The sequence below is a fragment of the Chiloscyllium plagiosum genome, unplaced genomic scaffold (assembly GCF_037043375.1).
Source record: "Chiloscyllium plagiosum isolate Xiang-an unplaced genomic scaffold, Cpla_swu_hap1 HiC_scaffold_8, whole genome shotgun sequence".
NCBI lineage: Eukaryota > Metazoa > Chordata > Chondrichthyes > Orectolobiformes > Hemiscylliidae > Chiloscyllium > Chiloscyllium plagiosum.
The window spans coordinates 74,287,567-74,310,281 of NW_028270146.1; positions in this window are offsets into that span (position 1 = coordinate 74,287,567).

Consider the following 22,715-nt stretch of genomic DNA (forward strand, 5'->3'; position numbering starts at 1 on the left):
GTTCTCCGAAGTCCCGCTGTAGTATGTTCCTCCACTTCTTCCCGCCATCATTTGTGCTGACACATACTACCACCTCTGGCACTTCACCTTCGTCCTTGAGGACTTCCTGCACTGTCTGTGATGTCTTTAACCCTGGCACCAGGAAGGCAACACACCATCCTTAAGTCCCGCCTGCTGCCACAAAAACCCCGGTCAGTTCCTCTCACTATGGAGTCCCCTATTACCACGGCTCTGTGCGATGTCTGACTCTTCCGCTCTGCCTCCACGCCAACTTTTGATTGACAGACCTGGCCGCCTCGCGGATTGACAGTATCATCTGTCTCTACTGTTTCCAAAAGATTCAACTTGTTCCTGACAGGTACTTCCCCCGGGGTCTCTTGCACCTGTCTCCTCTCTGCCTTCCTCATCGTCTGCTCTCTTCTGCTCTCTTCTGGTATGGTCGGTGTAATAACCTCGCTGAAGATCTTGTCCAGAAAGATCTCGTTCTCTCAGATGAGCCTAAGGTCCTCGAGTTCTTTCATCAGTGCTGCAATATGCTCTGTCAGTAGCTGAACATGCACAGACTTTCCACACTTATACGAGCCAGATACACCAGAGTCGTTAACCTTCCACATCAAGCACGTAGCATACTGAACCAGCTTGGCAGTCATGTCTTCACCCTCTTCAATTGTGGCGTAATCACTTCACTCAACCTCCTTGTCAAAGACTCCTGAACTAAACCCTCACTCTTCAATCCACAGGAACTTCCTTGGACCCTCTTTTTGGGGCAAGTCTGTGGACTTTTAATTTAGGTTAGATGTGGAGGGTGGGAGGGGGGAGGGAGGCCCTACCTTGTAGGACCTGGGGTCTAGAACACACCCAGCCAAATAACAATCATTTACCTTCCCAACCCTCTTTGCACTCTGACTTCACTTCCGCCCAGCTCCCGCCACTCTCTGCTGCAAAAAGACCGTTGACGTTGAGGTAAGTTCTTAAATAACAATCACTTACCTTCCCGACCGGCTTTGCGCTCCGACTTCACTTCCGCCCAGCTCCCACTGCTCTCTGCTGCAAAAAGCCAGTTCTCTCTCCAAATGGCTAGTTCTCTTTTATTCCATGAGATCTAACCTTGCTAATCAGTCTCCCATGGGGAACCTTGTCGAACGCTTTACTGAAGTCCATATAGATCACATCTACTGCTCTGCCCTCATCAATGTTCTTTGTTACTTCTTCAAAAAACTCAATCAAGTTTGTGAGACATGATTTTCCACGCACAAAGCCATGTTGACTATCCCTAATCAGTCCTTGCCTTTCCAAATACATGTACATCCTGTCCCTCAGGATTCTGTCCAACAACTTGCCCACCACTGAGGTCAGACTCACCGGTCTGTAGTTCCCTGGCTTGTCTTTACTGCCCTTCTTAAACTGTGGCACCATGTTTGCCAACCTCCAGTCTTCCGGCACCTCACCTGTGACTATCGATGATACAAATATCTCAGCAAGAGGCCCAGCAATCACTTCGCTAGATTCCCACAGAGTTCTCGGGTACACCTGATCAGGTCCTGTGAAACAAACTTGTAAGGAGATCTCAGCTATCTGTAAGAATAATAGGGTAGTTATGGTCAGGGATTTTAACTTTCCAAACATCGACTGGGACTGCCATAGTGTTAAAGGTTTAGATGGAGAGGATTTTCTTAAGTGTGTACAAGAAAATTTTCTGATTTAGTATGTGGATGTACCTACTAAAGAAGGTGCAAAACGTGACCTACTCTTGGGAAATAAGGCAGGGCAGGTGACAGAGGTGTCAGTGGGGGGGCACTTTGGGGCCAGTGACCATAATTCTATTCGTTTTAAAATCGTAATGGAAAAGGATAGACCAGATCTAAAAGTTGAAGTTCTAAATTGGAGAAAGGCCAATTTTGACGGTATTAGACAAGAAATTTCGAATGCTGATTGGAGGCAGATGTTCGCAGGTAAAGGGACGGCTGGAAAATGGGAAGCCTTCAGAAATGAGATAACAAGAATCCAGAGAAAGTATATTCCTGTCAGGGTGAAAGGGAAGGCTGGTAGGTATAGGGAATGCTGGATGACTAAAGAAACTGAGGGTTTGGTTAAGAAAAAGAAGGAGGCATATGTCAGGTACAGACAGGATAGATTGAGTGAATCCTGAGAAGAGTATAAAGGAAGTAGGAGTATACTTAAAAGGGAAATCAGGAGGGCAAAACGGGGATATGAGATCGCGTTGGCAAATAGAATTAAGGAGAATCCAAAGGGTTTTTACAAATATATTAAGGACAACAGGGTAACTAGGGAGAGATTAGGGCCCCTCAAAAATCAGCAAGGCGGTCTTTGTGTGGAGCCACAGAAAATGGGGGAGATACTAAATGAATATTTTGCATCAGTATTTACTGTGGAAAAGGATATGAAAGATATAGACTGTAGGGAAATAGATGGTGACATCTTGCAAAATGTCCAGATTACAGAGGAGGAAGTGCTGGATATCTTGAAACGGTTAAAGGTGGATAAATCCCCAGAATGTCTCCTTATGTGACTCAAAAATCAAATATTCTTTGATAACTGTCTTGTGAAGCACTCTGGATACTTTCTCCAGTAAACCTGCTCTATAAATTAAAGTTTATTTTGCAGTTGGAGTCAAAATACCAGTATGTTTTAACTTCTGGCTAACTCATTGCGAGGGTTTTTGAATATAAAAGTAGGGACTTCCTTATTGCAGCTGTACAAGGCCTTGGTAAGATCACATATGGAGCACTTTGCACACTTTGGGGTTCTGCAGGGTTCTCAGCTGGTTCCCTCACTATAGTGGTGCACATTAATGATGTGAAGTTAAATGTAGGGATATGTTAAAGAAGTTCATTCGATTAGATTACTTACAGTGTGGAAACAGGCCCTTCGGTCCAACAAGTCCACACCGACCCACCCAGATCCATTCCCCTACATTTACCCCTACCCCTAACACTACGGGCAATTTAGCATGGCCAATTCACCTAACCTGCACATTTTTGTACTGTGGGAGGAAACCGGAGCACCCGGAGGAAACCCACGCAGACACGAGGAAAATGTGAAAACTCCACATCGTCAGTCGCCTGAGTCACGAGTTGAACTCGGGTCGCTGGCGCTGTGAGGCAGCAGTGCTAACCACTTTGCCACTGTGCTGCCCACATGGATTTTTTTTAAAGATTAGATTCCCTATAGTGTGGAAACAGGCCCTTCGGCCCAATCAGTCCATATCGACCCTCCAAAGAGTAACCCACCCAGACCTCATCTCCCTCTGACTAATGCACCATAAAATCACTTGGATGATAAATAGTGAGGAAGATAGCTGTAAACTGCAGAAGGATAAAAATGGGCTGGGCAGAGCACTGGCAAATGGACTTCAAATGGAAAAATGTGAGATATAACTTGTGGAGGATGAACAAGGAAAGGGATTGCACTATATAAATGGTTAGATGCTGGAAAGTACTCAAGGTCAGGAATGTCTTGGTGTGCATATCCACAGATCCATAAAAGGAGCAGAACAGGTAGATAAGGTGGTTAAAAAAGCATATGGGATCTTGGCTCTATTAAACAAGGCATAGAATACAAGAGCACCTAGGTGTGCATGAACTATATTAACCATTGATTAGGCCACAACTGAAGAACTACGCACAATTCTGGGCACCCACATTATGGGAAGGATATGATTGCACCAGAGAGGATGCAGAGGAAATTTACTACAATACTGCCTGGGCTGCAAGGTCTGAACTATGAAGAAAGATTGAGGTTTTTTTTCCTTACAGCAGCAAAAGTTGAGAGGGAACCTAACTAGGTATGTTGAGTATAGGAACAGGGATATGTGTTGCAGTAATACAGAGCCTTGGTGACACTTAGACTATTATGTGCAGTTTTGGTTTCCTTTTCTGAGGAAAGATGCTCTTGCTCTTGCGGGAGTTCAATGGTTTACCAGGCTGTTTCCAGGGATGGCGGTACTGATGTATGAGGAGAGAATGAATGCATTCAAGAGGTGGCTGGATATAGCACTTAGGGAGAATGGGATCAAAGTTTATGGGGAGAAAGCAGGATTAGGCTATTGAGTTGGACGATCAGCCATGATTGTGATGAATGGCGGAGCAGGCTCAAAGGGCCGAATGGCCTCCTCCTGCTCCTATGTTTCTATGTAGGTATGTAAGGTTATGAATAAAAATAAAATACTGTTGTTTCTGGAGATCTGAAAGAAACACAGAGAATGCTGGAGAAACCTGGCGTTCACTGTATTTGTCGTGTAAGATTGGTGGATAGAAAGGGACTCTTTGATTAGTAGAAGGGTCAATAACAAGGGTAAGAGATGGTAAGAGGTAGAACACTAAGAGGGGAATTGAGAAACTTGTTCAACTAGAGAGCGGCGTGAATCTGAATTCACTACCTGATAATGGAGTAGAGTGGTGCTGGAAAAGCACAGCAGTTCAGGCAGCATCCGAGGAGCAGGAAAATGGATGCTGCCTGAACTGCTGTGCTTTTCCAGTACCACTCTACTCCAGAATCTGGTTTCCAGCATCTGCAGTCATTGTTTTTACCTCATTACCTGAGAGGTCTAATCCCAGGCAACCTCGTGCAGATTTCTAAGATGTGGTGCTGATGATCACAGTTGACTTGTATGCCAATGGAATGAAACACTTTTCATTTGAGATCAGCTGTGTTATGATATGTCTCTCTCAACAATTGTTTTGAATTGAGAATGAATGTGTTCCAAGTACTCAAAATACCAAAAGGTAACAAGGGGGCCTGACTGCTGAAGAATTGAAAAAAGTATGAATTCTATAAAATGTAGTTTAGGTTGCTCAATTAAATTACCATCCTGACTTGGAAATATATCACCGTTCCTTCAGTGTCACTGGATCGAAATCCTGGAACTCTCTTTCTAACAGCATTTTGCGTCTACTTACAGCAAATGGATTGCAGTGTTCACCACCACCTTCTCAAGAGTACCTGGGGGTGGACAATAAATGTTGACTTAGTCAGCGAAGCCCATAACCCATGAATGATTTTTAAAGAAATATTTAATGTGTTTTACTGCAGTTCATGTTGTTATGAAATTCTGAATGAAAGTATTCTTAAAAATGCTCGATAATTGATAGTAGCTGACAAATGAGAGCTAAAAGACTGGAGATAGGCCTTTGTGTATCAGGACCCAGAAAGAGAAAGCTACATTTTCAGATCATTCACATGAAGTGGCCAAATAATTCACCATATCTCGTGCTGTAACTGTCCTATAATTGGGCTCTTCTGATCATTAGGTCAGAGCTACAGCTTGGAGAATATTATATTTCTTAAGTTAATTCCCCCCACACTCCTTCAGCAGTATCATTCAGTTAACTATGATGCTCTCTGAATTTGTTTATTTCTTTTTGCAAATACTATTTTTACTGTTCTGGTAGTTAGACAGTACTCCTTACCTGTATGGTAAGTTTTCTCGGTTCAATTTTGCCTATCATTCTGATTTACACAGAACAGCGATTCACCAATTTTATCTTAAACTTCTGTAAGTTCACTATTAGCATATTTTAAAGAAAATATCAACTATTCCCCCTTCTGCTCCTCCAGTAGTTAGTCATTCCTACTTAGTCTCTTGTAACTTCTACAAATCCATCTTCCATTTTCTATCTTGATGGCATACTTACTAGCTATGCTAAGAAAAATGTTCATTTTCTCTTGTAATTGTTTTGGATGGTAAAATGGTTACAACACAGAAGGAGACTATTTGTTCCATTGTCTCTTGTCCAAGAGCAACTCAACTCATCTCACTTCTTTCCTTTTCCAAGTAGCCATGTTTTATCTTCAGGTAACTGTCCAATTTTCTTTTGAAAGCCACAAGTGAATCTGCCTACTCCATTCTGTAAGACAGTGCATAATCAAGTACTAACCCGAGGTATTTTTTTTAAAAGTATTTTCCCCATGTCACTGGCTTCTTTTGCTAATCTCCTTAAATTGGTACCTTCTAATTATCAATCCTCTGCCAACAAGAACAGTCTCTCCTTGTCTCTTCTGTGCAAATCCCTCATTATTTTGATGACCAGAATCAAACTTCCTCAATGTTCTTGTTTCCATGGCCAACATTCACTGTTTTTTTCCAATCTATCCATGACACTGAAGTTCCTTATCCCTATAATCATTTTCATTAATCTTTTCTACATTCTCTGTAATGTCTTCCCATACTTCCAAAAGTGTGGTGTTTGCAGCTGCAGGCCAAATCATTGTTTTATATAAGTTTATCATGATTTCCTTGATTTTGAACGCTGTGCCCTGAAGCCTATGATTCCCTATGTTTAATTAACTGTTTTCTCAATCTGCCTTGTCACCTTCAATGATTTATTCACATAAAAGGATTGTGGACCAATGGGACTGATGGGTCATCTGTGAATTGGGCATATAATGAGCTCAGATCTTCTTATGGCTACTTGCAGTTGTATATATGTGTCTGCAGTTGCAATATTATATCTGGTCATTCACTTACATTATGTACAAAATTGGCTTAGATTCGTTCATGGGATGTTGGTGTCATTATTTATTACCCACCCCTAACTGACCAGTGAACATATAAGATTCAACCACCTTGCTGTGGGTCTGTAGTTACATATACATCAGAACAGGTAAGGGTGCCAGATTTCTTTCCGAAAAGGACATTAGTGAACCAAAGTGTTCTGATAATTGGCAATGGTTACATGGTCGCTATTAGGTTAGTTTTAATACCAATTTCTTCTAAATTTGAATTTCACCATTTGCCATGGAGGAATGTGAACCCATGAGTCCAGAACCAAAGGCTGAAATTCTAGATTACTATTCCATTCAAGGTTTGCCTTTTAATTTGCTCAGTTTCTTTATCATTCTTTTGATGATTTTCACTGCTACCACAACCTTTCCACTAGGCTGGGATAGTGTAGAGATGATGTATCCAATCCTGTATGAAGCAGCTAATTTTTTTCACTCATGAAGTGAGGGCCATTGTCAGCATATTGCCTAAAATGCAGTAACGACCAAAATGTACTTTCCACAATCTCACTGGTAGTTATTGATCTACCTTCAAATGCCAGAGTATTATTCCGATGGCAAGATAATCAGTTCCTGAGAAAGTGAAGATTCTACCTTCAACTTCATCCATGTTCAAATGATTCTGCTTTTTGTAGTGAGAACGCATTTTCTCAATGCTGAACATGTCTTATTTGCAGTATTTAAATCATGCTCTTTGCCTATAAGCTTTGCTTTTCTCACCTGAAATGTCTGTCAGCATAATGCCAGACCTGGTCTGTTCTGCCACAAATATGTTCTAGCTGCTGACTTAGAACCTTTAAGTGTTTTTGCACAAGCTGGTTGATCTCCTGAGAATAAGTTTCTCCTCTCTCAGCCTGCCTAATGCAATCTTGTCTTTAATTAGATCATCTCCTAGTTGTGCAAATTAATAGGATTCTCTAAGCTGTGTTAAAACAACTGAAGTAGTAATAAAGGGGATGATGGTGATGGGGTTAGTCTTAGCTGTAGTTATGATATATATCAGTTGTAACAATTATCCATTCCTACACAGACCAAAGAGACAAAGGGAAGCTGAAATTGCATTGCCATAGCAATGAACAGACCCAAGACTAAGTTTGGGATAAGAGGGTGGAGTTCGATGCAGGGGGCTGGTAAGGGGAGTCCTTATAAGTTAAGATTTATAAACTGTGCTGAAATGTCTGCACTTCTTAAAGTCTTGGTAAGAAGGTAACCAGGAGAGAGATGTCCCTAGGTTATGCTTGAATAAATCTTTGCTTGCTGAATCCAAGACTTGCCGTGGCTGTTTATACCACAACACACTTTTTTATTCACCTTGATACCATTCATAAGTTACATTCAGTTGAGGTTCAAAGCGTGCCTTCAGGCTTTAAAAATTTCTGCAGTCTACATCTTTGTTCTTTGTGGAGATTTAGGGTGAATGACCCTCTGCAACAGTATTTCTCTAACAGTATTAAAGTGTAATTACTCACTTGAGCTGGAATTAACTAGATTTCCAATTTTGTGGAATAAATGAGTCACTTTGATATAAGAAAATCGACAGAACTGATCCAGTAGAAATTAGTGACCACAGTTGAGTACATCTGGAGATTGCATTTTCGTGGGTCTGATTTACTTGTTCTGGTGAAAGAGCACACGATGAAGGAAACATAGTTTACTGGCAGAGGGTTACAAACAGTAGAGTAGTCGTTGAATGACCCCAGTAATTATAGCCAATAAAATTAACCGATTTTCCAAACATTATGCAGAAGATTGTGCAAAATGGTAGTGACTTGAAACAAATAAAGAATTTGAGTGTCACCCATATTAAAATAAAATACATCATTCAAAAGCTTGGTGACTGAGGCTAATTCTAATGCACCGATCACCTCTGTGATCAGTTAACACAACTCAAGGATTAATTCCCAGACCCCTCCTTGAATTGTATGGATTAATGATTTGCTATGTCTATTCAGAGTCACCAGAGAAACACATTATTATTTACATTTATAAAATCATTAACTGTTTGCTTGAACTTATGTTTTGTTATGAATTTTCATGTATTTTAATAGGCAGTAGTTGGGCGAAAATGTATACTTTGCTCCGATCACAAGTATGGTTGACCCCTCACATTAAAATATACTTAGAATAAAACATTAGACAACATCATTTTATTGAACTTATTGAACCAAAAACTGATGTTTCATGTATTATTTAGCAATCTGATGCTCACATTTTAAAAGTGAGTGAACCTGCCTCCTCCACCCCAACTTTTTACCAGCTCCAATCCTCAAATCTTAGCTGCTAACCTCTACCTCACACATTCTGGAGCATAATTTTCCCAGGTTTTAGATCATAAGACCATAAGATATTCAACTCATAGGATCTGTGCCACCCATTTTCCAACCTGCTCCCTGTAACTCTTGGTTCCCTTACTAATCAGGAACCTACTTTTGACTTAAATACAGAACCACTCACGAGTTGTATAACATGAATCCAAACCTCACTCCAAATGGTCAAATATTGCATTCCCGATTTTTGAGGATATATTTCTCAAACACTTTTTAATTTTCCAGCTACCCTATCTCTACTAAACCTCAGTTAACACAGAACACAATTGCCCAAATCTTGCACAAGGTCTTGTATACTCAGCACGATGCTCTCATACATGTTTACATTATTTTGTGCAATTGCTCTGCACATGTATGTTTATATCATTGCTCTTGGGCCCATTGGGTTTAATGTGACAATAATAGGCACCCCCATATTAAACAGGTGCAGAAGGTAATCCAGATAATATTGCAGGGTCCAGCCCAATGGTAAGAGCCAGGGTAAATGGTATTGAGCACAAATCATGTGCAAGATTTATGGGAGCAATGAAAGTTACTCGAATTATTGTCAATAGTCTTGTGAAAATGTGACTGGAGCACCCAAGCAGAGGTGAAGTTGCATTATGCCCACTGGAAGTATGAAGCCTGAGCAAATACATTTCCCTTGCATTAATTGTTTATCACATTGTGTTTGACTGTACACACTTAGTGGGTAGGAACGGGGGACTCATGATCCAATAGCTAGGAAAACTTGAAATCGTGGTTGATGGTTTAGGAAGTATATGTTTGCAATGTATATCTCCATAAATGCAAAAATTGAGTAAAAATTAATTTTAATTTAATCTTTCACTGTTTGGCTTTATGTTGTTGAACACTGGCTAATCCATCTCACTGTTTTTTCTTCTTGTCCTCACCTCATTTATTGCCTTTCCCTGAGTTATCAACATCCTTGATGTTCGACACACAGTCCTTCCTGCTAACTAAATTAAAACCCCTTCCCCTAGAGGTTGAAGTAGCTCATGAATGATGTGTCAAGAATGCTGGAAAGATATTTAAAGGAAATCACTTGTGTTATTCAGCAAGGCCAAGTCATTTACAAATGTGCATGAACTACTCCTGCAGGACTGTATAGGCAAGCACATTATGTGATCAGAAGCCACATGCTGAAGCCTCTAGGAATACAACCAACTAAAGTTAATGACGCTGCTGTGGAATATTGCTGTAGCACCGTTTGAGTACTTACAGAAATGAAGGAACAAGAAAGAGAAAAGAACTCTCACATATGATTTTATCTTCCATCAAAGTAGTACCACAAATAGCATGCTTCTCCTATTGATATTTTGACAGCTGTCAGTTTGTAAGTTAAGTACTTAGCTTGGTGTATATTTTTAACTTTTGAGAAGATCAGGGACTAGTGTACTAATGAATATTTAAAGATAAATGGGAAAAGCTAACACTACATTGAGAAAAAGCCTCCAAACACTGAAAATACAAAAATCAATTAAAGCCTTCTTGAAAACAGGCGATCAGGATTTGTAAACAAACGGGCATGCTAATATTCAAACATGTTCTTCATTATAATTTGCTAAGTCTGAAATAAAACAAATGTTGGAAAATTTGAATTACTCAACATCAAAATAAGTTTAATTTAAAATGTGTATATGCATTTTAAAGCACTGAGGCTACATAATGACATGTTAATGGAAGTTGAATCTGGAACTTAATGCCCCATGAAAGTCTAATCCCTTCACACAGAGAAAACAACAAAGGAGTCCTATGGAAATACAATGAATGTGGCACAACTTTGAGAAACTATTTGCTCTATCTGTGGTCATATGGAGCTCTCCTGCTTCCCAGGTGTTTTTCCAGGGGGTTTTCTTGATCAACCTAGGTTCCTGATTACATTATAGTATTGGTGAGGATCTGACTTCTCAGCTGGTAGCTTGGAGGGTAAAAGGATCAAATGAGCATTGTTTGCTTCCTGGGGTTCTCAGGATGTTTCCATGGGCACTGGCCAAATACTGACGTTAATCCAATGGTATGTGTCATTTTCACTCAACTTACATTTTTGTTATTTCCATTTTTAAATATTCGAACTTTTTACACTGTGTTGCATTCTGAAATATTTCTGCTCTAAAATGGTAATTTGTTACCAAGTTAATTCCAAGTATAGTATTCTTGTTGCCATTATGCTGTTTGGCAAAGTATCAAGTATGGCTGAAGTGAAATTTCAGAGATAAAAATAGCTAATAATCACTTCCACTGTGGATTTTCCCAAAGAATACAAATTGCCTGTCTTATGATGTCATTTTTCTACAACAACTTAGAACTTTTTAACTGGTAAAAGTTCCTTGGGATATTTTGTTCAGTGTATTATTCAACAAAATTTGTCATCTAACCACTTTAGATGTCCAAAATATTCATCTTGGATTTAAAGTTAGATTTAAAGGAGTATCTTAAAGAGGGAAAAATGTCTCAGCCTCACTTGTATGTCAGGACCACTTGCGTCATCTGTCACACACTCTTTCATCTCACTCGTGTTTTCAGACACTAGCTGTCTATCGTAGAAAAGGTATTGCTTAAAGTTTAGTTGCTGGGAAGGCTTAAATATAAATTCTGATGAGGACTTAGTTCTGTGGGCAGGAGGAACCTTTAACTGTCAGGTTTTGATTGGTGAACTTCGACTGTGAGGAGCCATCATACCTTTTGACTTTTGAAGGAGATGTTAGCCATTCCTAATCCTACATTTATCCAGTTTTCTTTTTTATTTCAAAAATATAATTTATTCATAAAGTCTCTTTGTGTATATACATTGACACAAAAGCAATTCAATTCCGCACAGTTACATATCAAGCAAATAAACAAAATATTGAACTTTGACTCTATACCAATAAAAAAGATCTTTCTTACACAATGCTAATATTTACATATATTTGAGGCACTAGGAGGGACCGATAACTGAATGGACTCCCTTTACCCTCAGCAGAAAGACATCAGACAGTGCTCTTTCCTCATTGCACCCAGGTAGCAGCTGACCCAATCTTTAGTGCATCCCTCAGCACATCATTCTGGATTTTGGAATGTGCCACTGCAACAGTCGATCAGGGTCAACCCCTTGTTCTGGAAGACCAACAAGGTTCAGCTAGACCAAAGAGTGTCTTTCAGCAAGCTGATGGTCTTCCAGGCGCAGTTCTTGATGTTTGTCGCGATGAGCATTACAGGGAACAGACCAAAGAGCACAGAGTCCCAGATCACAGAGCTGCTCAAGACGAACCTCAACAAAAATTATATTGCATTTTCCTCCAGACTTTCTTTGCAAAGGCACATCCCAGAAGGAAATGTGTGACTGTCTCAATGCCCCCACCACCCACCCCGGAACCACTTTGAGAGGAGCTTGCAATGACGCAGGCTGACCGGGCATACATCCTGTTGTGTGGCTGACACCTTTCCTGATGGACTCAGCCAAGGGTTCCATAGAAACCACAAACGGGGCAGGCGAGAGTGGGCAGCCCTGCTTGACTCTAAATCTGATTGGAAAGCTTTCTGATTCCCACCCATTGATTGAGACTGTACTAATGATGTTGGTGTAGAGTGGTCAGGTCCAATTGCAGGCCCCTCCCCCGCCCCCAAAAGCCCAGTTTGGAGAGCATGTCCTACATGTATATGTGTGATATCCTGTCAAAGGCTTTCTCCTTGTCCAGGCTGATGAGGAAGGTGCCCAACCTCCTATCCAGCACATAGGCAATCGTATCCCTGAGGACCGCGAGGATCTCTGAAATTGTCCTACCTAGTACAGCACAGATTTGGTCAGGATGAATCACTGATCCCAGAGCAAACCTGACCTGGTTGGTGATGACCGTAGACAGGATTCTGCATTCAGTAATGATATTGGCCACCAATTTCTAATTTCCTCCTTCTCCCATTCCACTTGTAGATGGTGGTGATGATACCTATCCTCATGGATTTATTCATGGTACCTGCATACTGTCACACACCTCCAGCAGGTCCTGGCCAATCAAGTCCCACAGACCAAATACAACTCTGCCGGTAAGCCATAGTTTCTGTGAGCTTTATTCTTTACTAAGGACTAGAGGGCCTTGGTCAGCTCATTCAGAGGCCACGCTGTCTTTGAGCTTCATATTATACAGACTGGCATAAAAGGATTTGCTGATCCTCAGGATGTCAGACGGGGATGATGTTACCGAGCCATCGTCTTCCTTCAGGCTGCTAAGCATGGAGCTCTCCTGTGCACTTTCTGGAAAAAGAAACGTGTGCACGTCTCAATCTGTTCCATGATGCAAACCCTGGACCGCCAGATAATCTTGGAGGCCTCTGAGGCAAAGAGCGAATCTTCACTACCTGGAGATCCTTCATGACAATGACCCCCATTGTGTGCAGCAGGAGTAGGCCCTGCATGGTTTTCTGTAGTTTAGACAGTTTGCCTGCCTCTCTTCCTTTCTGAACACCTTTTTTGTACAACCTTTGTAATCCCTTCTGAGCTTCCTAATGTTTTCTGGGATCAACAATTTGACATTTAGCTTCCACGTTCCTTTACCGGCCCACTAGTCATCCTGTATATGACAGTCAACCAGCAGGAGGCTGTGGTCAGAGAAAAGCACCAGCTTGACATCTGTGGATCTGAGGAGAAAGTGAGGTCTGCAGATGCTGGAGATCAGAGCTGAAAATGTGTTGCTGGAACAGCGCAGCAGGTCAGGCAGCATCCAGGGAACAGGAGAATCGACGTTTCGGGCATAGGGACACCCGGACCAACCAACCTAACCACCCTGTGGCTCAACACTTCAACTCCTCCTCCCACTCCACCAAGGATATGCAGGTCTTTGGACTCCTCCATCGCCAGACCACAACAACACGACGGTTGGAGGAAGAGCGCCTCATCTTCCGCCTAGGAACCCTCCAACCACAAGGGATGAACTCGGATTTCACCAGTTTCCTCATTCCCCCTCCCCCCAACTTGTCTCAGTCAAATCCCTCGAACTCAGCACCGCCTTCCTAACCTGCAATCTTCTTCCTGACCTCTCCGCCCCCACCCCACTCTGACCTATCACCCTCACCTTGACCTCTTTCCACCTATCACATTTCCAACGCCCCTCCCCCAAGTCCCTCCTCCCTACCTTTTATCTTAGCCTGCTGGACACACTTTCCTCATTCCTGAAGAAGGGCTTATGCCCGAAACGTCGATTCTCCTGTTCCCTGGATGCTGTCTGACCTGCTGCGCTGTTCCAGCAACACATTTTCAGATCTGTGGATCTGACCCGAGAACGTGCAGGATGCAAACAGGAAATCTATCCTTGAGGGAATAGATCCAGGTGGAGCTAATCTGTGCTCCATCTGTTGGGGTACTGAAGGCATCTTGCAGCTTCATGACTTTAACTGTTTCCATCAGGAATCTGGAGATGGAGTCCAGTTCACTGTCAGCCCCTTCGGATTGGCCATCTGCAGTGATGATGTAGTTGAAGTCTCCAGCTGGATGTCGCTGGCAGCAGTGGGGGCTGGTGAAGCAGAGCCAGTCGCTCACTCTGTAACACTGGGGCATAAACATTAATCAATCTTGGGAGTATTCATGTATGTAACATCTGCCACGAGGAGGTGCCCACCCGCAACCTCCTTAACTTGGTGATGGTGAGGTTGCCCCCTTGCAGCAGAATACACAGGCAGGAGGTACGACTATCGTTTCCCTCTGACCAAATCAAAGGCCCATGAGTTCATAAGCTTGACCATCTCCTGTACCTGCTGAGGTGTGGTATCCCACACTTCTGCAAAATCAGGAGGTCTGCTTTGATGTTAGCCAGATAAGCCAATGTGAAAACACATTGTGTTATAAAGTTAACACTGAGCACGTTAACACTTGCAATTTTAACACCCATTTTAAAAGTTTGTAGAATTACCTAATCTCCATTCACCCATGATCTTGTCACAGAGAGATTCCCTGCATCCCCGTGGTGTGGGCAAACTGTTGGACAATCTCCACACTGAGGTAGTTGCCCTGTTCCTCCCTGGAGGGATTGCCCTGCTCTGGTGAGGTTGGGGTGGGACCAAAGCCAGCAGGGTCCAGTTCTGGGTCTGACAGAGGGATTGTCAAAGTGTTGTGGCCTCCATGTGCCTGGATCTGTGGTGCAGTGGGTACCTCCTGCTTCTCACCAGTGGGAGGTTGGCTTCGCCAGACCCCTCGGGGAGTCCGGTGTTTCCCGGTCGGGGATGTTCTCCTCTCTTTTCCCCCATGGTGCTCTGCCTGTTTTATTTTTATTGATGGCCATCCCTCCACACATCTTCATCCATCAGGGGAGCTGCTGGTGTAGCCATCATGCAGCTACCTCCTTCCATTTTGATGTAGGGCTTTGGGGGCCTGACGTGTTTTCCTTTTCCAGTTATTTCTCACCGGTATCCATTCCCCTGCCTCCTTGATCTCCTGCTCCTCCATTGACTCGGTTTGTGCAGACAGAGGTTATGTTAGTGGCTGTACTTCCACACTGGTTACCTTTTCCTCCTCTCTGGCCTGTCCTTCCTTCTGGGTGCCCCTTGTATCAGTTTTTTTGCTGGGAGGTGGCACCTTACTGACCTTTGGGGGTCCATGGCTCACATTGCCACTTCTGGCCACCTGAGCGTCTGACTGAAAGTGTATCTTTGCTTGAATGCATGTCAATAATCAAAACGTGGAACATTTGAGGTCATGTAATTACAAACGTTTTGCACTGAATGCATGTTAGCTACTGTAAAGTCACCTATTAATGTATTGTGTTCTGGTCCTGCTGCCTTCTTCAAAACATGCGAACTCTGAACTTCTGTTTGTGAATCTTGTAGTAAAATTATATCATTTTAGCAATTTATTCTAACTCAGCAACCCATAACTCAGAGATAACTGTTTCTGCTGATAGCTAAGAGCAACAATTTTAACCCAACAAAAATAATACAAATCCTTTAAGTATTAAACTATTCAGACAACATTTGGTCCACGGATAATTTGTTTTCATATGAAAACATTCTTTAATTCAAACAGAGAAAATGAATTTGGTATGGGGTAACTCTTCTATTTAAATTACAACATTGCAGTTTTTTTGACCAAATAAATAAAAAGTAAGTAGGATTGTTTTGTTATGTTTCACATTCAGTATGTCAGTATACCTTTAAGAGGCATGCTCATGATTTCATCACCGTATCATATGTGACCTGAAGGTATAAAGGTCTCTGATGCCACCTTAACTGGGGCCACTTGAAGCATAACACACAACTGGAAGTGTGATCTTCATTTGTGACTGAATGGCCTAATACTAGCCCAGACACACCCTGTGTCTGTGAATGTAATAATTGTATATAATAGTGTTATGAAGATGTGGATGTACTGTATCTATAAGAGAATTAAAAGCTAGCAGAACTATCTGACAGCACCAAGTGTTCTGAATAAGATACAATGTAATATGTGGTCCAGCTACTAGGGTAGCTGGTTGCTTGGAGATAAAAACAGATTCAAATTAGGCCAATCAGTTTAAATTATACCCCTCAAAAAAGCCAAACTCCAATCAAGCTTGAATTTAGTATATTGACAATCTTAAAAGCCAATGACACAATCTGATGTTTTGGAGGTATAAAACCATGGAAAATTGAACAGTTGGGAGGAAGACTGCCAAGCCACCAGCATGTAGAGACTGCCCGAAAAATGGCTCTCTTAAAGGTACCTTGATCGATCAGTGACCTGTGAAGCAGAAATCCCTAAGAAGAAGAAAAGTAAGATTCAACATCTGGCTGGTTTTTGAAAAGTTGAATTTTGGTAAATCTTAATTGGGGGTTTTATTGGACTAATATTATAGAAGTGAAAGTAAAAGATAGGTTAGAGGAAGGAGTTGTAAATAGTTATTAGTTAATTATTCTGTTATACTTTGAGAAATAAAGTTGTTAATTTTCACTTTAAATAGTTTTTCGCCTCTCAAATTTTCTCAGATTAGTGCACAGGATTAATCTTTTCTGTATTGCTGGTATAAATTAAGCAGGAGGGTTTACCCCATGTCATAACAGTTTGGGGGCTTATCCAGGATTTGAATGGTTTGTGCGGGGGGGCTTTTGTCTGCAATTTGAACATTTTAGGGCTTGGATTTAGGATTTGAACTGGTTTAGACAGATTTGAATAGATTTGGGATACGAAAGATCCCAGCAAATTTAAACACTTGCAGTTTAGTGTCCTAGATTTTTAAATAAAATGTCGTTGAGACAATTTATTTAATTTTGGTGACTTGTGATTGACTAAATTAAAAGTATGAGAAATGGCTCTTAAAATTGCTAAAGAGGTTCTGGGATTTGAAGATTTTTCTCAAATTTTCCAAGAAAGTTTAGAAGAAAAGAAAAAGGTAATACTTTTAGAATTAGCAAAGAAATTAGATTTGGGTTTAACCAAGGACAAAAGTAAAGCTGAAATTGTAAGGGAATTACTCAAACACTTAGGTATGTCAGAGAAACAAACAAGTGCAGCAGAGGTAGAAAAACTTAAAATTATAATTGAGGAAAATGGAGTTAGAAAATAAACAAAGAGAGAGAGAGGACAAAGAGAGAGCGAGAATGTTCTTCAGTGAGCAAAGAGAGAGAAAGAGAGAGAGAATTTGAACTTGAGAAGTTGTGACTTAGTCAGGAAAGTCAAGTTAGCAGGATGGAGATTAAAAGAGAAGGTAGTGATGTATATAAATATGTCAAAACTCTGCCACATTTTGATGAGAAAGATCTTGAAGCCTTCTTTATTTAATTTGAAAAATTGGCTAGGCAGATGGAGTGGTCTGAGGATTTATGGGTAATGCTAGTTCAGACTAAACTGGTAGGCAGAACTAGTGAGGTATTTGCTGCACTGTCAGATGAAGGAGGTCAAGAGATTATGAAGAGGTTAAACAGGCTATTTTAAGTGCTTATGAATTGGTACCAGAAGCATATAGACAGTGGTTCAGATACACAAAGAAGGACTTATGTTGAGTTTGAAAGCATAGTCAGTTTGATTGATGGGTACGTGCTTTGAAAATACATAGGACCTTTGAGGCCCGAAGAGAGATTATTCTGCTGGAGGAGTTTAAAAACTTACTTCCAGAGATGGTAAGATTTCATGTGGAGGAACAGAATGTTTGGGAAGTGAGAAGAGCGGCAGAATTAGCAGATGAGTACAAGTTAGTGCGTAACACAAGCTTCTGGCCAGAATTTCATCCTGTGTGGGATAGAATTTGGGAGGACCTACACTACAAAACCAAGAGTCAAGCGCACTGGTAAGAATTTACCACATGTTAAAGAAACTTAAGAGGATGATAAGGAGGTGAAAGGCCTCAGGTGTTTTTACTGTATAGACTGGGACACAGAAAATTACAATGTTGGTAGTTTCAAGGGCACTGGGAAAAGGTGTTTTCACTGCCAGAAGGTGGGACATGTAAAGTCACAGTGCTGGTCATTAAGGAAAGGCACTGTGGGAAAAGGTGTGGTAAAAGAAGCTAAGCCAGTGGCATTAGTGAAAGTAGTAAAGGAGACTCCAAGAAGAGCCGATGAGCTGCAGGAGAGCGCACAGCCAGGCAGGGGCTGGGGATGGAGTTAGCACAGAATTTGCCTCTGTGGGTAAGATTAGATTAGATTAGATTACTTACAGTGTGGAAACAGGCCCTTCGGCCCAACAAGTCCACACCGACCCGCCGAAGCGCAACCCACCCATACCCCTACATTTACCCCTTTAACCTAACACTACGGGCAATTTAGCATGGCCAATTCACCTGACCCGCACATCTTTGGACTGTGGGAGGAAACCGGAGCACCCGGAGGAAACCCACGCAGACACGGGGAGAATGTGCAAACTCCACACAGTCAGTCGCCTGAGTCGGGAATTGAACCCGGGTCTACAGGCGCTGTGAGGCAACAGTGCTAACCACTGGGCCACCGTGCCACCCACGTAAGGTTTATTCACGTAAGGGTAAGGTTTATTCAGAAAGAACAGGGGGAGAAGGCAAGAAGTTATAATTTTGATAGATACCTAACCAGTCGCTGATAGTAAGGGACGAGCGAGTATGCACTCTTTCTGATATGTTACCCGAGAGTATGGTAATTTGTGGGTTTGGTGGAAATTTAGCATTCCCCTATGTCAGATCAGTTTGGAGTGGCGACTCAAGACTGGGGAAGTTACAGTGGGAGTGATTGATAGAGTGTCAGTTCCAGGAATTTAGTTTGTTCTTGGGAATGATTTGGCAGGATCCAAGGTGGGAGTGACATCTCTTGAGGTGGAGAAGCCCAAGAAAGACCAAGAAACTGAGGAGTTAAAACAAAAGTATCCTGGAATTTTGCCACTATCATAAGTCACAGCACAAAGTGAAAAGTAAAGAGAAAGATGAAGAAGTTAAGGTTCAATTAGTGGATACCCTGTTTGACATAATAGTGCAGGAAAAACCTGCACGGGCAGAGGGTCAGACAGACGTATTTAGTCCTGAAAAGCTAAGAGACTTGCAACAGCAAGACAAGAGGATAAAAGATATGTATGTGGATGTGTACTCCGAAAAGGAGGAGACAATGTTCCGGAGGGTTATTATCTGAAAGATAGAATCCTAAGATGGAAATGGAGACGACGGCAGGTTAGTGCAGAGGAGAAATGGGCCAAAGTGCACCGGATTGTGTTGCCAGTAGCATACAGACAGGTGTTACGTGTAGTACATGAACTACCTGTACGAGATCACCTAGGGATACGAAAGACTCAGGCTAAGGTACAAAAACATTTTTATTGGCCTGGAATACACAAAGATATGGTTAACTTTTGCCATATGTGTAATACATGCCAAATGGTAGGTAAGCCACAGGCGATAATAAAACCAGCACTTTTGTTGCCAATTTCTACATTTAAAGGATCTTTCCCGTGGGTTATAATTGATTGTGTAGGTCCCCTCCCAAGAACTAAAAGTGGGAACCAGTACTTGTTAACCATAATGGATGTGTCTACCAGATTTCCGGAAGGTAGTTCATGTACTACACATTACGGAATACCAAGGCAAAAAAGGTGGTAGAGGAGTTAGTAGCTTACCTCAGCCTTTATGGGCTACCCAGAGAGATTCAGTCGGACCTTGAAGACCATGTTGAGAGCTTACAGTCAGGGTTACTTGCATGATTGGGATAAAGGTATCCCACTCGTATTGTTTGTCATTAGAGATGCTCCAAATGAATCCAGTCAGTTCACTCCTTTTGAGTTAATATTCAGTCATGAAGTGAGAGGCCCTTTGAAATTAATTAAAGAAAAATTGACAGGACCAAAGTTGGATATCTCACACTTAGATTATGTATTGGACGTGAAGGCAAGACTAAATTGAGTAGGTGAGTTAGCTAAACAGCACCTAAAAAGGCACAGTACAGAATGAAGCAGGTGTCAGATAAAAGCTCTGAGACTTGGACGTTTTCCTGAGGGGATGACGTGTTAGTGCCGTTACCAGTGATAGGAGACCTCTTCAAAGCCAGGTTTAGTGGTCCCTATCAAATTGAGAAAAAGTTGAGTCAGGTGAACTATCTAGTAAAACTGCCAGTCAGAAAAAAAAGGTCTTGGGTATGTTATGTGAACATGTTGAAATTGTATTATACTAGAGAGAAAGAACTGGAGAAACAGGTGTTAGTTACTGTCCTGCAAAGTGAGGAATCAAATCCTGATGATGTGGATTTTGATGTGTCTCAAAATAGATTAAAAATTGAAGAAGTCCTTGAGGAGTGGGATAGGTTAGTAAGCTATCTGTCTCAGGTGCATAGAATGCATTTGAAAGATTTGTTACTGCAGTATAAGGACATGTGTAAGAATCAGTTGGGGAGGACTAATGCTATTGTTCATGTGGTGGACATAGGGAATACTGCTTAGATAAAACAACTCCCCTATTGGCTTAATCCTTTCAAAGCCAGACAAGTCCAGATGGAGATGGAGGCCAGGCCCAACGAGGACATCATCAAACCAAGCCAGAGCAAATGTAGTTCGCTGATCATCTTAGTTCCCAAACCAGATGGGACTCAATGATTCTGCGTGGATCATCAGAAGGTCAACGCCATTACAAAATCGGACCCATATCCAATTCCTAGATTGGAGGACTGTATCGAGAGAGTTGGACAAGCCAGTGGTATCACCACATTGGACTTAATGCGTGGTTACTGGCAAGTACTTTTGTCAGAGACGGCGAAAGAAATTGCTGCATTTGTAACTCCAAATGGGCTATATCATTTTAAAGTGTTGCCTTTTGGAATGAAGAACGCATCTGCCACATCCAAAGACTCATGAACAGAGTTGTGGTTGGGTTAACAAACTGTGCAGTCTATTTGGACGGTGTAGTGATCTTTAGTCAGTCCTGGAAAGATCACTTGGTACAGTTGGCAAAGCTCTTTGAACGACTACAAGAAGCAAAACTTGCAGTAAATAAAATGGAATTTGCAAAAGCAGAGGTGACATTCTTGGGACATAACATCGGTCATGGAAGGTTGGCCCCACAGAATGCAAAGACGAAGACCATCGAGGAATTTCTATGACCAACGTCGAAGAAAGAAGTGCTTCGATTCTTAGGTCTCAGCGAATTCTATCGGACGTTTGTTCCAAATTTTAGTTGTGTAGTGACACCGTTGACCAATTTGATGAAGTAGAACACAAAGTTTTGGTGGACAGAAACATGCCAGGAAGCATTCGACCATTTGAATTCAATATTAACCACCAAACCAGTTTTAGCTGCACCAAACGTTTCAAAACGTTTTAAAGTCGCCATCAATGCTAGTGACATTGAAGTTGGAGCTGTACTCCTACAGGACGATGAGGATGGGATTGAGCTGCCAGTTGGTTACTTTATGAAGAAGATCAACATCCACCAGAGGAAATACTCCACAATTGATAAAGAACTACTGAGTTTGGGACGGGCCTCACAACATTTCAATGTGTATGTCACGAATGATGTGTCAGAGACGGTTGTGTACACGGATCACAATCTGCTTTTATTCTTAGAATGCTTTAAAGACAACAGTAGGAGACTATTTTGTTGGAGTCTTATGTTACAGACTTTTAATTTAAAAATCATTCATGTTGCGGGTCGTAAGAATGTAATTCCAGATGCGTTACTGCGGATTTAACTGATAACGTTTAGATGAGATTTGTATTTATTTAACATTATATATATCCAGGTATATGGGAAGAAGTTAAGGTGAACTTATATTAAAGTTATCTGTATGTTAGGGTAAAGTGTTTAAAAAGTAGAGAAAAAGTAGAGAACCATTTTGATGGTTCATTTTATTCTTAAGGGGGGAGGTGTTATGAAGATGTGGGTTTACTGTACCTTTAAGAGACCTGAAAGCTAGCAGAACTACCTGACAGCACCATATTCTGAATGAGATACATTGTAACATGTGGTCCAGCTTCTGGGATAGCTAGGGTAGCTGGTTGCCCGAAGATAAAAACAGATTCGAATTAGACCAATCAGTTTAAATTATACCACCCAAAAGTCAAACTCCAGTCAAGTTTGAATTTAGTATGTTGACAATCTTAAAGGCCAATGACACAATCCAATGCTTTGAGGGTATAACACTGGGGAACATTGAACAGTTGGGAGGAGAACAGCCAAGCCACCAGCATATAGAGACTGCCTGAAAAATGGCTCTCTTAAAGGTACCTTGATCAGTCAGTGACCTGAGAAGCAGAAATTGGTAAGAAGAAGAAAAGTAAGATTCGAAATCTGGCTGGTTTTTAAAAAGTTGAATTTTGGTAAGTCTAAATCAGGGGTTTTATATGATTAGTATTATAGAAGGGAAAGTAAAAAATAGGTGAGAGGAAGGAGTTGTAAATAGTTGTTAGTTAATTATTCTCTGTTATATTTTAAGAAATAAAGTTGTTAATTTCTACTTTAAATAGTTCTTGGCCTCTCGAAT